The sequence below is a fragment of the Palaemon carinicauda genome, chromosome 41 (assembly GCF_036898095.1).
Source record: "Palaemon carinicauda isolate YSFRI2023 chromosome 41, ASM3689809v2, whole genome shotgun sequence".
Classification (NCBI taxonomy): domain Eukaryota; kingdom Metazoa; phylum Arthropoda; class Malacostraca; order Decapoda; family Palaemonidae; genus Palaemon; species Palaemon carinicauda.
This window is the reverse complement of record NC_090765.1, coordinates 32,644,994-32,657,676: the sequence shown is the minus strand read 5'-3', so window position 1 is coordinate 32,657,676 and position 12,683 is coordinate 32,644,994.

The window sequence follows — 12,683 nt, the reverse complement described above, 5'->3', positions numbered from 1 at the left end:
TCTTGGGTGATAGTTATATTGCTGGAGGGTACACTCGGACAAACTATTCTATCTTATTTCTCTTCCTCTTCTATTGTTAAAGTTTTTATAGTTTATATAGGAAATATTTATTACCTCCGCCAGGAGGTTATGTTTTCGGTTCGGTTTGTTTGTTTGTTTGGTTTGTCTGTCTGTCTGTGGACAACGTAGAGGCCACATTTCTACACGGAATCACTTCAAACTTGGCCAAGTAGTTCCCCAATGTGTATGGAAGAACTGATTAAATTTTGGTCAAGGTCACCCAAGGTCAAGGTCACAGGGGTCACTGGTGTCACTATGACATAAGTGGCCATATCAAGAGACAGAAATAAAGCACTGACTTTTGCATAAGCCAACAGGGAAGTCCTAGTCCAGGCGCAACCCATGGGTGATGTTCAAATTTATAAAGGTCAAAGGTCAAGGTCATATTGGTGCATTATATCAATGTCATATTAAGTATCAGTGGCAAATGAACAAAGATCACTTGAAGGTCAAAAGTCAAGCAGGTCACTTGAAGGTCAAGGTCACGTGAAGGTCAAGGTCACCTGAAGGTCAAGGTCACGTGAAGGGTCAAGTACATTTGAAGATCAAGGTCACTTGAAGCCAAGGTCATGTGAAGGTCAAGGTCACGTGAAGGTCAAGGTCACTTGAAGGTCACGTGAAGGTCAAGGTCATGTGAAGGTCGAAGTCACATCAATTCATGATTCTAGGACATATGGCGCTCTAGGTCACCTTGGCGGAGGTATGTCCTCTACGAGGACCATGTCCGCGTTCAGGACTTGCTCACTTGTTTTAATGTTGTTACTGTTCTTAAAATATTCTATTTCTCTTTGTTTCCTTTCCTCACTGGGTTATTTTCCCTGTTGGGGCCCCTGGGCTTATAGCATCCTGCTTTTCCAGTTAGGGTTGTGACTTAGCGAGTAATAATAATAATAATAATAATAATAATAATAATAATAATGATTAACAATTAATAATAATAAATCTCTATCTATGGAAACGCTTGTCCATAATGTCTTTATACGAGGTAAGGGTCCATCGCCGTTTTTATTAAAAAAAAAAAGCATTTCCCATTGAATCCCCTTAAAAAATCACGTGTTTTTACTATTTTGGCCTTTTCAGATATTTTTATTTTTGCTATTTTGTTTGGAAAGTAACTACTTTTTTTTCCATTCTCTTTGGTAGACGTGTAAGATAATTGCTGTGACAAGGTTATAAACTTTTGTTTTATGAAAGTAACTCCTGTTCCTGTGTAGAAGGGCCAATACATTTCTTGTTCTCTGCTGAAGAAAAAATATTTTCAAATTTATATGTCTTATTTCATACAAGCAAGTATTGGTTTTAGATACAACTTTTAATAGAATAAGTAAAAAAGCTGAGATTATACTTACGAACATTGACGGAATATACTCAGAAGAGAGAGAGAGAGAGAGAGAGAGAGAGAGAGAGAGAGAGAGAGAGTCTTGTTAAAATTTTGAATATGTAAATTTAATTACCATTGCTCATTTTGTGCGATAAATGTAGCTCATCTCTTTATAGTCACGGATAACGAGCGGATATAAATTTCAGTTTATATATATATATATATATATATATATATTGTCCAATTGAGTCTTCTAACTTAGCTTTTGTAAAAAAGTAACTTGACTTGATTTCATTGTATCTTTGGGCTTTCCTAAATTATCAGCATTACTCTCTATTGGTATTATGAAATTAAATGGTACCTTGTTTCATGGAATGATATGAAAATGAAATTGTAGCTTTATTCGAGAAATTATCAGTTGCAGTCTCTTGTCTGTTTATTTATCTCTTCTTGAGTGTACATACGCTAATTAAATTGTTTGTTTTTGTGATGAATTTGTTTACGGCAATAATGCTGTATATATTACTGTGCCCTCCTTTCCTATCATCCACCCTTCCCAATTAACTTATAGAATCTCTCCGCTTTGTTTATTTTGTGTAATTGTGTTATAAATTGATATTCTGATTTAGATTAATGTAAATGAAGATTTAGATTCCGTCCATCGGTTTTCAATCAACAGTTTTTTTTTTTTTTCTTTTTTTAGTTTTTTTTTTTTTATGACAATTGGAATTCTACGTCTCCCGATTTTATTCGTGGCTGTCCAAAAAGATATATCTCTAAGTAACATATTCCTTTCATATCTGATTATTATTTTTTGTCATTGGCATCATAAATCAAGGGCAGGAGATGAGATGCTTGTCTCCGTATCTGATAGATCCTGTCGTCACCTGCCACGTCATATAGATTTTGACCAAGACTCCTCGTCGATAGAGAAAGAGAGAGAGAGAGAGAGAGAGAGAGAGAGAGAGAGATCACGATATACATGTACACTTAAAAAAACCGTAACTTTAAACGGAAATTCTCCGTAAGAATATACTGTTCTCAGACGCATTTCAGTAAAATGCTGGCGACCGTAATTTTACCATACTTAGATATTATATTTTACCGTTTGGTGACCGTAATATCACTCCTTTACGTCACTATATCCGTTTTTTTAAACGGTAAATGCCTGGCAACATTTATTCCAGGATTTTTAACGTTTTTTTCACGGCCAATTTTTAACACTAGAGGGAGAGACTTTCCCTTACATAAGATGTAATATTAATTAATACTTTCTATAATAGTGACTAATAAGCAAGTATTGTTATTGAAGTAGCAGTTTATTTAGACTCTTTTAGAGGTTAACTGATTCATTTAGTTAGTTCCTGGATGATTGCTAACAAGCGAGATGTGATCCTATGAGATTTCTGGAGCTAAAATTTCTTGTGGTAAACGCTTGATTCGTTACTTGGAAATCGGATAGGCTTCTTGATCTGTTTTTATCACCATTATCAATGTGACCTATTATGAAAAAAAAAAAAAAAACATCTTTTCACTTCTTTGTAAATATACCTACAACAATTAATACAGTACTTAAATTATTATTATTATTGTTATTATTATTATTATTATTAATCATATCATTATTATTATTATTATTATTATTATTATTATTATTATTATTATTATTATTATTATTAGCACCTAACATAAAAATTTGTATGCAATAGGTATAATTTTGTCAAAGAACAACTAACCCTGAAGATACAATATGCATTGTGTCTACCAATTATTTTATCTTAATCCGTCTGAATTTTGAATTTTCTATCACCTCTCTTTCAAGAAACGAAACTATCACCTTATTTAGAAGGCCCCACCCTTTCATCCCTTCCATTCTCTTTCTTTTGATATATATTTTGGTATTGGTAGATTTAGTGTATTTTGACAAAATTTATTATTTCTGGATGATATTTAAAAGGGAAATATTTTGGTTTGCGCGCTTCACTTACAGACATGAGAGACGCTGTAAAGGAAATTTGTGTTGATTTGCTTAATTAATTTCCAGCAAACAGTTTATTACAAAATTTTAACTATTACTTTCATCTCTTCCTTAAGTCTGACTATACCCAAAGAGACAGACTGATCATAACTCATAGTCGTTTATTGTGGCGCCATGCGTCACTGATTTATGCATTATCAGAGTGTGTGTGTCGCTGGGTATGCAAAGCAGCCCCATTCATACTTAGAAAAGGTTTTTGTCATAATCTTTTTTCTTACCGTTATCCTTACGTTAAAGGGTCGGTTGCTTGATACGTCGTCCCCAATGCCTTTTATCGAAGGCATCCTCTTCCAATAAGCCTCTTTTCTCCATATCGTCCTTCACCTTACCTCGCTATCTAATTCTCTGCCTTCCTCATGACATAAGCCTCTTTTCTCCATATCGTCCTTCACCTTACCTTGCCATCTAATTCTCTGCCTCCCTCATGACCCCCCCCCCCCCTTCGTAATGGGTTCCTTTCAAGCCTTCCTCATTCCCACCCCAACATCCATCCTCAACACATGCCCACACCATCTCAGTCATGACACACTTATTATCTCTGTAATCTTTACTACGCCTGCCATTTTTCTTATTTTATCATTTTCCAATCTATCAAGCAGTGATATTCCCATAACCTAACTGAGTTTGTCATACATTCCCTTAAAATGTTCCAGGACAAACGATTCTATTGCACTCAGTGATATACCCATAACCTAACTGAGTATGTCATACATTCCCTTAAAATGTTCCAGGATAAACGATTCTATTTCACTCAGTGATATACCCATAACCTAACTGAGTTTGTCATATATTCCCCTAAATTGTTTTAGGACAAAGGATTCTATTTCACTCATTCATTTACTTAAATTGGCTGTCTCCTGATAATTCTAAATCACCGTCATTCTCGGAAGCAATTATGAACTGAAAACTTGAAACACCAGATAATGTCCAAATCATTTATCAATACATTAATTGTCATTTCCTTTTAATATGATAATGGTGGAAAGAAATAGTATAAAGAATTTGATAGAGAAGATTGCTCCGTCTAAGATTTGATTATGTAATCAAGATGTTTATCAACATTGGTAATGATGTTATGAGCAACAACTTGATAATCAATATTGTGTAATTAACGGTGATATGGGTAGCTTATAATATTTATGTTTGTTTTTAGGATATAAGAAGAATAATTAAGCTTTTTCCTAGAAAAATATTGAATTTCCGAACAAAGTTGTCGATGTTTCTAGCATTTATGATAAAATAGCGACACATACACACCCATTTACATATGAATACACATAAATATCATATTATATAGATTAGATATTTTATATATGTTATACATATAGATTTACTATATGTATATATAGAATCTATATATATATATATATATATATATATATATATTCTATTACGTTTCTGTAACGGGATAATCCCGTTACATTAAGGAAATAGGTTAAGTAAGAAGTTATTAGGTAAATGGACCCTAATCTTCTTAGTTTCGAACACCCCGGAATATTTAGAAAATTAGCCTAGCGTCACAGGTTAGGAGATTAGAATACGACGGCAAAGATATTTCCATTACGACCTAAAATTGAATTAAAAAAAAAAATGAATTTGAGAGGCGTTGCTGCAATATCATATTAATTCAGTTATGTTTGTTTTATATATTGTACTTTTTCTATCCATAATCATTCCTCTTCTTTATGTTGCCCATTCAAAGCTCTTATGAAATCTCTTAAAGTTTGCGATTTGTGTATATATAGTTTAGTTATGAAATTTTCTTCCTATCTTTACCATAAGCACAATAATGTTTTTAGCAAGAATGTTTTCGGGCTATAAAACCATTGTTTTCTTAAATGCAGTTTATGATACAAATCAGTCAATCATTCTCAAAGGAGCGGGGAAAAGTCTCCGATTTTTATCTTCCAAAAACAGCACATCACTTTGGTTGTAAGACATCAAACCTGTCGTCGGGTCTAGTCGTAAATGCCTCGTCTCCCTAAACAGAGGGAGATTTATCGTCTGGCAGAATATATGCTGACTACACAGCGATCTGATATCGGGGTTTTGGGGAAGGAATAAATTATGAAGCTTATGAAGTGGTGACATTGGAAAGAGAGAGAGAGAGAGAGAGAGAATGATGTTCAAAGTGCTTGTCTTTTCAATAAGATTTGTTTCGAATTGACGGGATTTGTTTGTGTGTATGTATGAGAGAGAGAGAGAGAGAAGAGAGAGAGAGAGAGAGAATGATGTTCAAAATGCTTGTCTTTTCAAAAAGATTTGTTTCGAATTGACGGGATTTGTTTGTGTGTGTATGAGAGAGAGAGAGAGAGAGAGAGAGAGAGAGAGAGAATGATGTTCAACATGCTTGTCTTTTCAAGGGGCTTTATTTCGAATTAACGGGTTTTGTTTTCGAGAGAGAGAGAGAGAGAGAGAGAGAGAGAGAGAGAGAGAGATTGTCCTTTGTATGTGATAAACGCTCATTTCTACCGGTTTTATTTTGCATAATAAAAGGAAACAAGATTTTGAAATTTGCGATGACTGTACTGTTCAATGTCGCAATTAGTTGCCTAGATATGACTGTTAACTAGATAACCATTATCTCTAACCTTGGATTTTGCCATAGCCAGAGTATCATGGCCTTCTACAAATTTAGATTGGTTACTGGGTTGAAGGTATAAATCAAAGGCAACTTACTTTTATGTATATTTTATTTTTTTTTCTGTTTATAGGTATCCCCATTGCATAGCTAGAGTATCATGGCCTTCTACAAATTTAGATTACTTACTGGTTGAAGGTATAAATCAAAGGCACCTTACTTCTATGTATATTTTATTTTCCTTCAGTTTGTAGGTATCCCCAAAAATACTCTTCGTTTTAATTCATCTGAATATTTATTTGATGTGCCATCATTACCGTAGAAATTATTTTTATTTGGATATTCATGAAAAGTATGATGTCTCGCATTTTAGTGTCCATATGATCGTTTCATTACTTCTATGTATATTTTATTTTTATTTTGTTTATAGGTGTCCCAAAAGATGCTCCTCCTTTTACTTCATCTGAATATTTCTTCGGAGTACCATCATTACCGTAGAAATATATTTTTATTGGATATTCATGAAAAAATATGATGTCTCGCTTTTTAGTGGTCCATATGATCTTTTTGGCTGATTCATTACCAGCGACGTATGCTTGCTATTACTTAGTGAATAACAGACAATCTTTGAAATTCTTCAAGTGTTCCGGTTATCTCCAACCAAAATGGTAGGTTATTCATATTTAGGGTAATATTCTGGTTCTAGTTGTAACATTTTTTTTTTCAACAATACCTGATCCCAGACTTCTTGTGGTGGACTATTAGAAATATCCCTGCATGGTGATCTGCTGGACTGGGTTCGAGTCCTTTTCAAGCTAGTTTTTAGTAGTGTCTACAACCTCACCATCCTTGTGTGCTAAGAATGGAGGGTTTTTGGGGGAAGCCTATAGGTCTACCTGCTGAGTCATCAACAGCCATTCCCTGGCCTTCCTGGGACCTACTTGGGTGGAGAGGCGTTTTGGGTGCTGATCATATGTATATATGGTTATTATTAAGGGCATTTTCACTGTTCCTTACCTCTGCCATTTATGGTCGACCTTTAAACCTTTAAACCTGTGAAGTAATTGGCACCTTCTATCAGTTGTGCAAAATGATGAACACAGTATTTTTCAGTTTATTCTCAGTATCACGGAAAAAACTGTGTGGCCCAAGTTTCCTTACAACTAAGAACATGGTTGAAGAACCTGTATGAGAGAATATAGAAAAGTATAGTTCATTTCACCCCAAAAAAACATTTTTAATATTTTGTTTCAACTATCAACCACGGTTTGACAAAGACAAAAAAGCGTATTTCAACTTATGTAGTTACAACTTTACCAGGCTTTAAGTAACTACAGTATATGCTTCATCTGTAACTTTTGTTGAAAGTCATGTAAAGGTAATAGATTTTATTGACTTTTGTCAAGAAAATTTTTTATAGCAATGAAATAAAAGAACAATAAATGCGTTAGTGGTCTCCTTGGAGAATTAATGCATCGTTTTATCTCGCTGTATCTATATCTTAATTCTTCCTTTATTTGCCAAAAGTAATGGAAATCTTTTAATCAGCTCTGGGAATAAATCATCGTTACTTCCCAGGACTTTTATCGTGTGTTATAAGCAGTCTATATCGGATGTTTCTCACTCCGAGACCTGAGCTGATTTCATAAAAATTATTGTCTTAAGGACTGATTGTAAAATTGTGGATGAACTTATTGATCCCGCATACTGTATTATTATTATTATTATTATTATTACTTACTAAGCTACAACCCTAGTTGGAAAAGCTGTATGCTATAAGCCAGGGGCTCCAACAGGGAAAATAGCTCAGTGCGGAAAGGAAAAAAGGAAAATAAAATATTCTAAGAAGAGTAACAACAATAAATATCTCCTATATAAACTATAAAAACTTTAACAAAACAAGAGGAAGAGAAATAAGATAGGAGAGTGTGCTCGAGTGTACCCTCAAGCAAGAGAACTCTAACCCAAGACAGTGAAAGGCCATGGTACAGAGGCTATGGCACTACCCAAGACTAGAGAACAGTGGTTTTGATTTTGGAGTGTCCTTCTCCTAGAAGAGCTGCTTACCATAGCTAAAGAGTCTCTTCTACCCTTACCAAGAGGAAAGTGCACTGAACAATTACAGTGCAATAACCCCTTGGGTGATGTAGCCTATATCTATAAGTCTCGGATATAGTTATTAGAATGAAACTATAAGAGAGATTACTCGAGTGCCATGTGTGGATGAGATCATGGCGAGGATGGACGGAGATGATTTGGGCATGCTTTTCCCACTCTCCAAGATAGATTTGTTCACCAAATTTTCAACTGGGCTCCATAAGACACTAGAAGAGTTGGAAGACTCAGACCTACATGACTGAGGACAATGAAGCGTGAAGTAGGAGATGACGAACGGAGAAGTATTGATTTAAAAGCATATATAGTTCTTCATCCGAAATCGACCAATTTGATAATTTTTGTTCACAAAATCTTTTAAATAGCATATTTTAAGGTGAGCGGAAATAATGCACAATGGTGCGGATTTTGAAAGGTCATTTAAAGTAGACCTATTTATTGTAAGGGTAGAAGAGACTCTTTAGCCATGGTAAGCAGTTCTTCTAGGAGAAGGACACTCCAAAATCAAACCATTGTTCTCTAATCTTGGGTAGTGCCATAGCCGGTCTTCCAATGTCTTGGGTTAGAGTTCTCTTGCTTGAGGGTGCACTCGGGCACACTTTTCTATCTTATATCTTATATCGCTTCCTCTTGTTTTTAAACGTTTTTATAGTTTATAAAGTGATATTTATTTTAATATTGGTGCTCGTCTTAAAATATTTAATTTTTCCTTGTTCCCTTTCCTCACTGAGCTATTTTCCCTTTTGGAGCACCTGGGCTTATAGCATCCTGCTTTTCCAACTAGGGTTGTAGCCTAGCAAGTAATAATAATAATAATAATAATAATAATATTAATAATAATAATAATAATAATAATAATAATAATTATAATAATAATATAAAGACCTATATTAGCACCTCGATTCCAGATATTGTCCTTCTGGTATTAATAGAAAACAAATGGGCAAGTGTTCTGGTTATCCTTATTCTTTAAAGTTTTCTGGTTGCCAATGTTCTGAAATGTTCTATTTAAGGGACATGTTTAGGCCTTTAGTTGCTAAATCCAAAGAACATTAACATTGGTGTTCTTTTGTGTCATGTTCCAGGAGGCACCATTATTATTATTATTATTATTATTATTATTATTATTATTATTATTATTATTATTATTATTAGCTATTTTAGAATGATCTTAGTAGTTCACAATAGGCTGTAAAATATTCACTTGTTTGTCAAGTAACATCTATTGTTATCCTCCACTTTTTTCCCTTTTTCTACTTCATATATATATATATATATATATATATATAGTCATTTTTAGAAAGTAAACAGTCTTTTTAACATGTTCGTTAATAGTTATTCCAGTGTAAATATTGTGTTGAGTTAATTGCATTATCTGCAGATAGGCTGTTTTTGCTTTTTAACCAGAATCGAATAACCTCGTTCACTGCGATTCACTGCCTAGTAACTACCGCCAGGAGTTCTGGGAGTTAAATATGCTCTCTCTCTCTCTCTCTCTCTTCTCTCTCTCTCTCTCTCTCCAAAACATTTCTGAAAATTAAATAAAATGCTCTCTCTCTCTCTCTCTCTCTCTCTCTCTCTCTCTCTCTCCAAAACATTTCTGAAAATTAAGTAAAATGCTCTCTCTCTCTCTCTCTCTCTCTCTCTCTCTCCAAAACATTCCTGAAAATTAAATAAAATCTCTCTCTCTCTCTCTCTCTCTCTCTCTCTCTCTCTCCAAAAACATTTCTGAAAATTAAATAAAATTATTATTTCTGTTGTTGTTGTTGTTGTTGTTGTTGTCGTTGATATCCCTTTAACTACCAATTCATAAGTGGCTGCTAGAGAAGAAATTTCCACATCATATTTATTCGATTCATTTCCCAATATTGATTTCTTATTGTTGTTGTTGTTGTTATTATTATTGTTATTAATTTCCCTTTAACTACCAATTCATAAGTGGCTGCAAGAGAAGAAATTTTCACATATATATTGGATTTATTTCCCAATATTGATTTCAAAGGCTCCCCTCTCCCCTCCCCCCTCTCCCCCCCCAAACTACTGCCTTTACAAATTCGTTTGACCAAGTTAAGCAATAGACCCCCCTGTCAATACCACAAAAGCCATTAGAGCACTCCATTACCTAGAAACAATAGTGGCAATTAGAAGCCAGTATACGGACCACTGATCCTATTCAGACTCCTCTCTCTCTCTCTCTCTCTCTCTCTCTCTCTCTCTCTAACGATTATGAACAATCTCAGTATAATTTACTCTTAAGTTCAGTTATATTCATTTCACTAGGGATAGGGATCTCTCTCTCTCTCTCTCTCTCTCTCTCTCTCTCTCTCTCTCTCTTATCAGTACTTCCCCCCATGATATATACAATTGATTTATCTCTTATCTTTATATATTTTAGCATTTACCCTTACATGGCTGTTTTACTCTCAGTATTATTGAGGACTTTTACGGTTTGGGTAAGAATAATTATGTTCCTTATGAACTAGAATACATCGATTTTCACATCGATGTTAGAGTCTGTTATTTCTAGAAAATCTATTTATCATTTATAAATCAGGACGCATCGCAATGACTTAAAATTTCTAAAAAGACACAGTGACAAATGCATTGTGCCTTGACTGCTGCATTCAAAATGATATGGGCTTATTTAGCTAAAGCATGCAAGATGAAGTATTGAAATATATACTTATATGTTAGCAACAATCATGCGCAATTTAATTAATTTGTTGGTATTGTTGTTGTGGATGAATTTGTTATTGTAATATATTTTTCATCAGCCTTAAGGTTAAATTCGCTGAGAAAAGAGCAGCGGTGATATTATTCATTATTTTACATTTTTTATATCAGCCAAGAATAAAAGCACCTATAATATGAAATCAGTTAATAAAATAATGAAATAGCGTTTTGAATGTCATGGGAATTATATATTCATTTGAGCACTATCAATCTGATACGATTTTACTTAAATAAAATAAAATAAAAGAGATTTATCCCTAACTGCTACTCCCTAACGAATAGCCATCGATCTATTTGTGCTATCACTCGTAATCGGGCATTGTTTATGCACTGATTAATGAGAAGGGTTGAAATCCATTAATCAGGGCTCGCCTGTGGAAAACAAACAGACTATAGAATCTGTCAGAGTATAACATTAATTTTGTGATTTATTATCAGTTGACAACAAACATCAGCTTCCACGTTAGGGTTTATTTTCTATTATCAGGCTTCCAATGTCATTTCGAGTTTTATATTTTTAGATTTAATGTCCGGCGGGGGGGGGGGGGGGGAACTAATCCCATTTGTTTACTGTCGTTCACATTCGTGTATTAATGATGAAGGGAAGTTGTAATTTTCATTCCAGGTTTGTAAACTTGGATCATTAAAGTTTATTTTGTTCTGATTGTTGTTCCTGTAGCCTTATGTACCGTGTAAGTATTGAGAGAAGACCTTCATCTCCCCTATATAATAAAGAGCAATTCTGTGGATATATATACAGTATATATATATGTATATATATATATATATATATATATATATTATATATATATACATATATATATATATAATATATATATAATATATATATATGTACATATATATATAAGTATATATATAAATATATAAATATATATAGATATATTATATATATATAAGTATATATATAAAAATATATATATATATAATCCGGTCACCCTCAGTGCTCTACGTCCTTTGGGAAGGTGGGAGAGGAGTAGTCACACCCTGGTTAGAGGAGGGTGCATGTGGTGTACATATCTATCTAAATATTTAGCTCTCTCTCTCTCTCTCCTCTCTCTCTCTCTCTCTCTCTCTCTCTCTCTCTCTCTCTTTTTTTGCTAGTCACGTACATTATAGCCTGGGCTTATAGCATCCTGCTTTTCCAACTAGGGTTGGAGCTTAGCAAATAATAATAATAACAATACTAATGTGTCTTATGTAGTTTTTCTTTAACCATGGGACTGTCCAGTTACATGGTACTGTTACCTTTAACCATGATTCTCACTTTCAGATACAAAAATCTATACTAGTGACGTTTGCAAGGAAATTTAAATAATAGTAACTGCATAGTATGAATTAATTTGCTTTTTTTCTGCAGTATTTTTTTACGTTTTCATTGTTTTGTTTAAAAGAAGGAAATAATTATAATTTAATCAAAAGTAAAGCTATGTAAACTGGATGCGATTGTGATGAAATTTTGAAACAGTTGATTATGTTAGTTTGTTCACGGAAATATATAAACAGTAATATATATATATATATATATATATAATAAATATGTATATATATATATATAATATATATATATATATATATATATATATGAGCAGCGTTAACTTCTTAATTTCAACCGCTCATGTAATCTAAGCGATTATTGCTAGATATTGTCATTTCAGGAAACTACTACAAAAGATTACGTTACATTTCTTAATAAAAGAGTATTTAATGTTGCGAAAAAAAATTATAATTTTGAATCATAGTAACTATAAACGACTGAGCTCTGAATAAATATGATTGCCTTTATATGTACGCATTGCTGCCGGGAATATGAACCG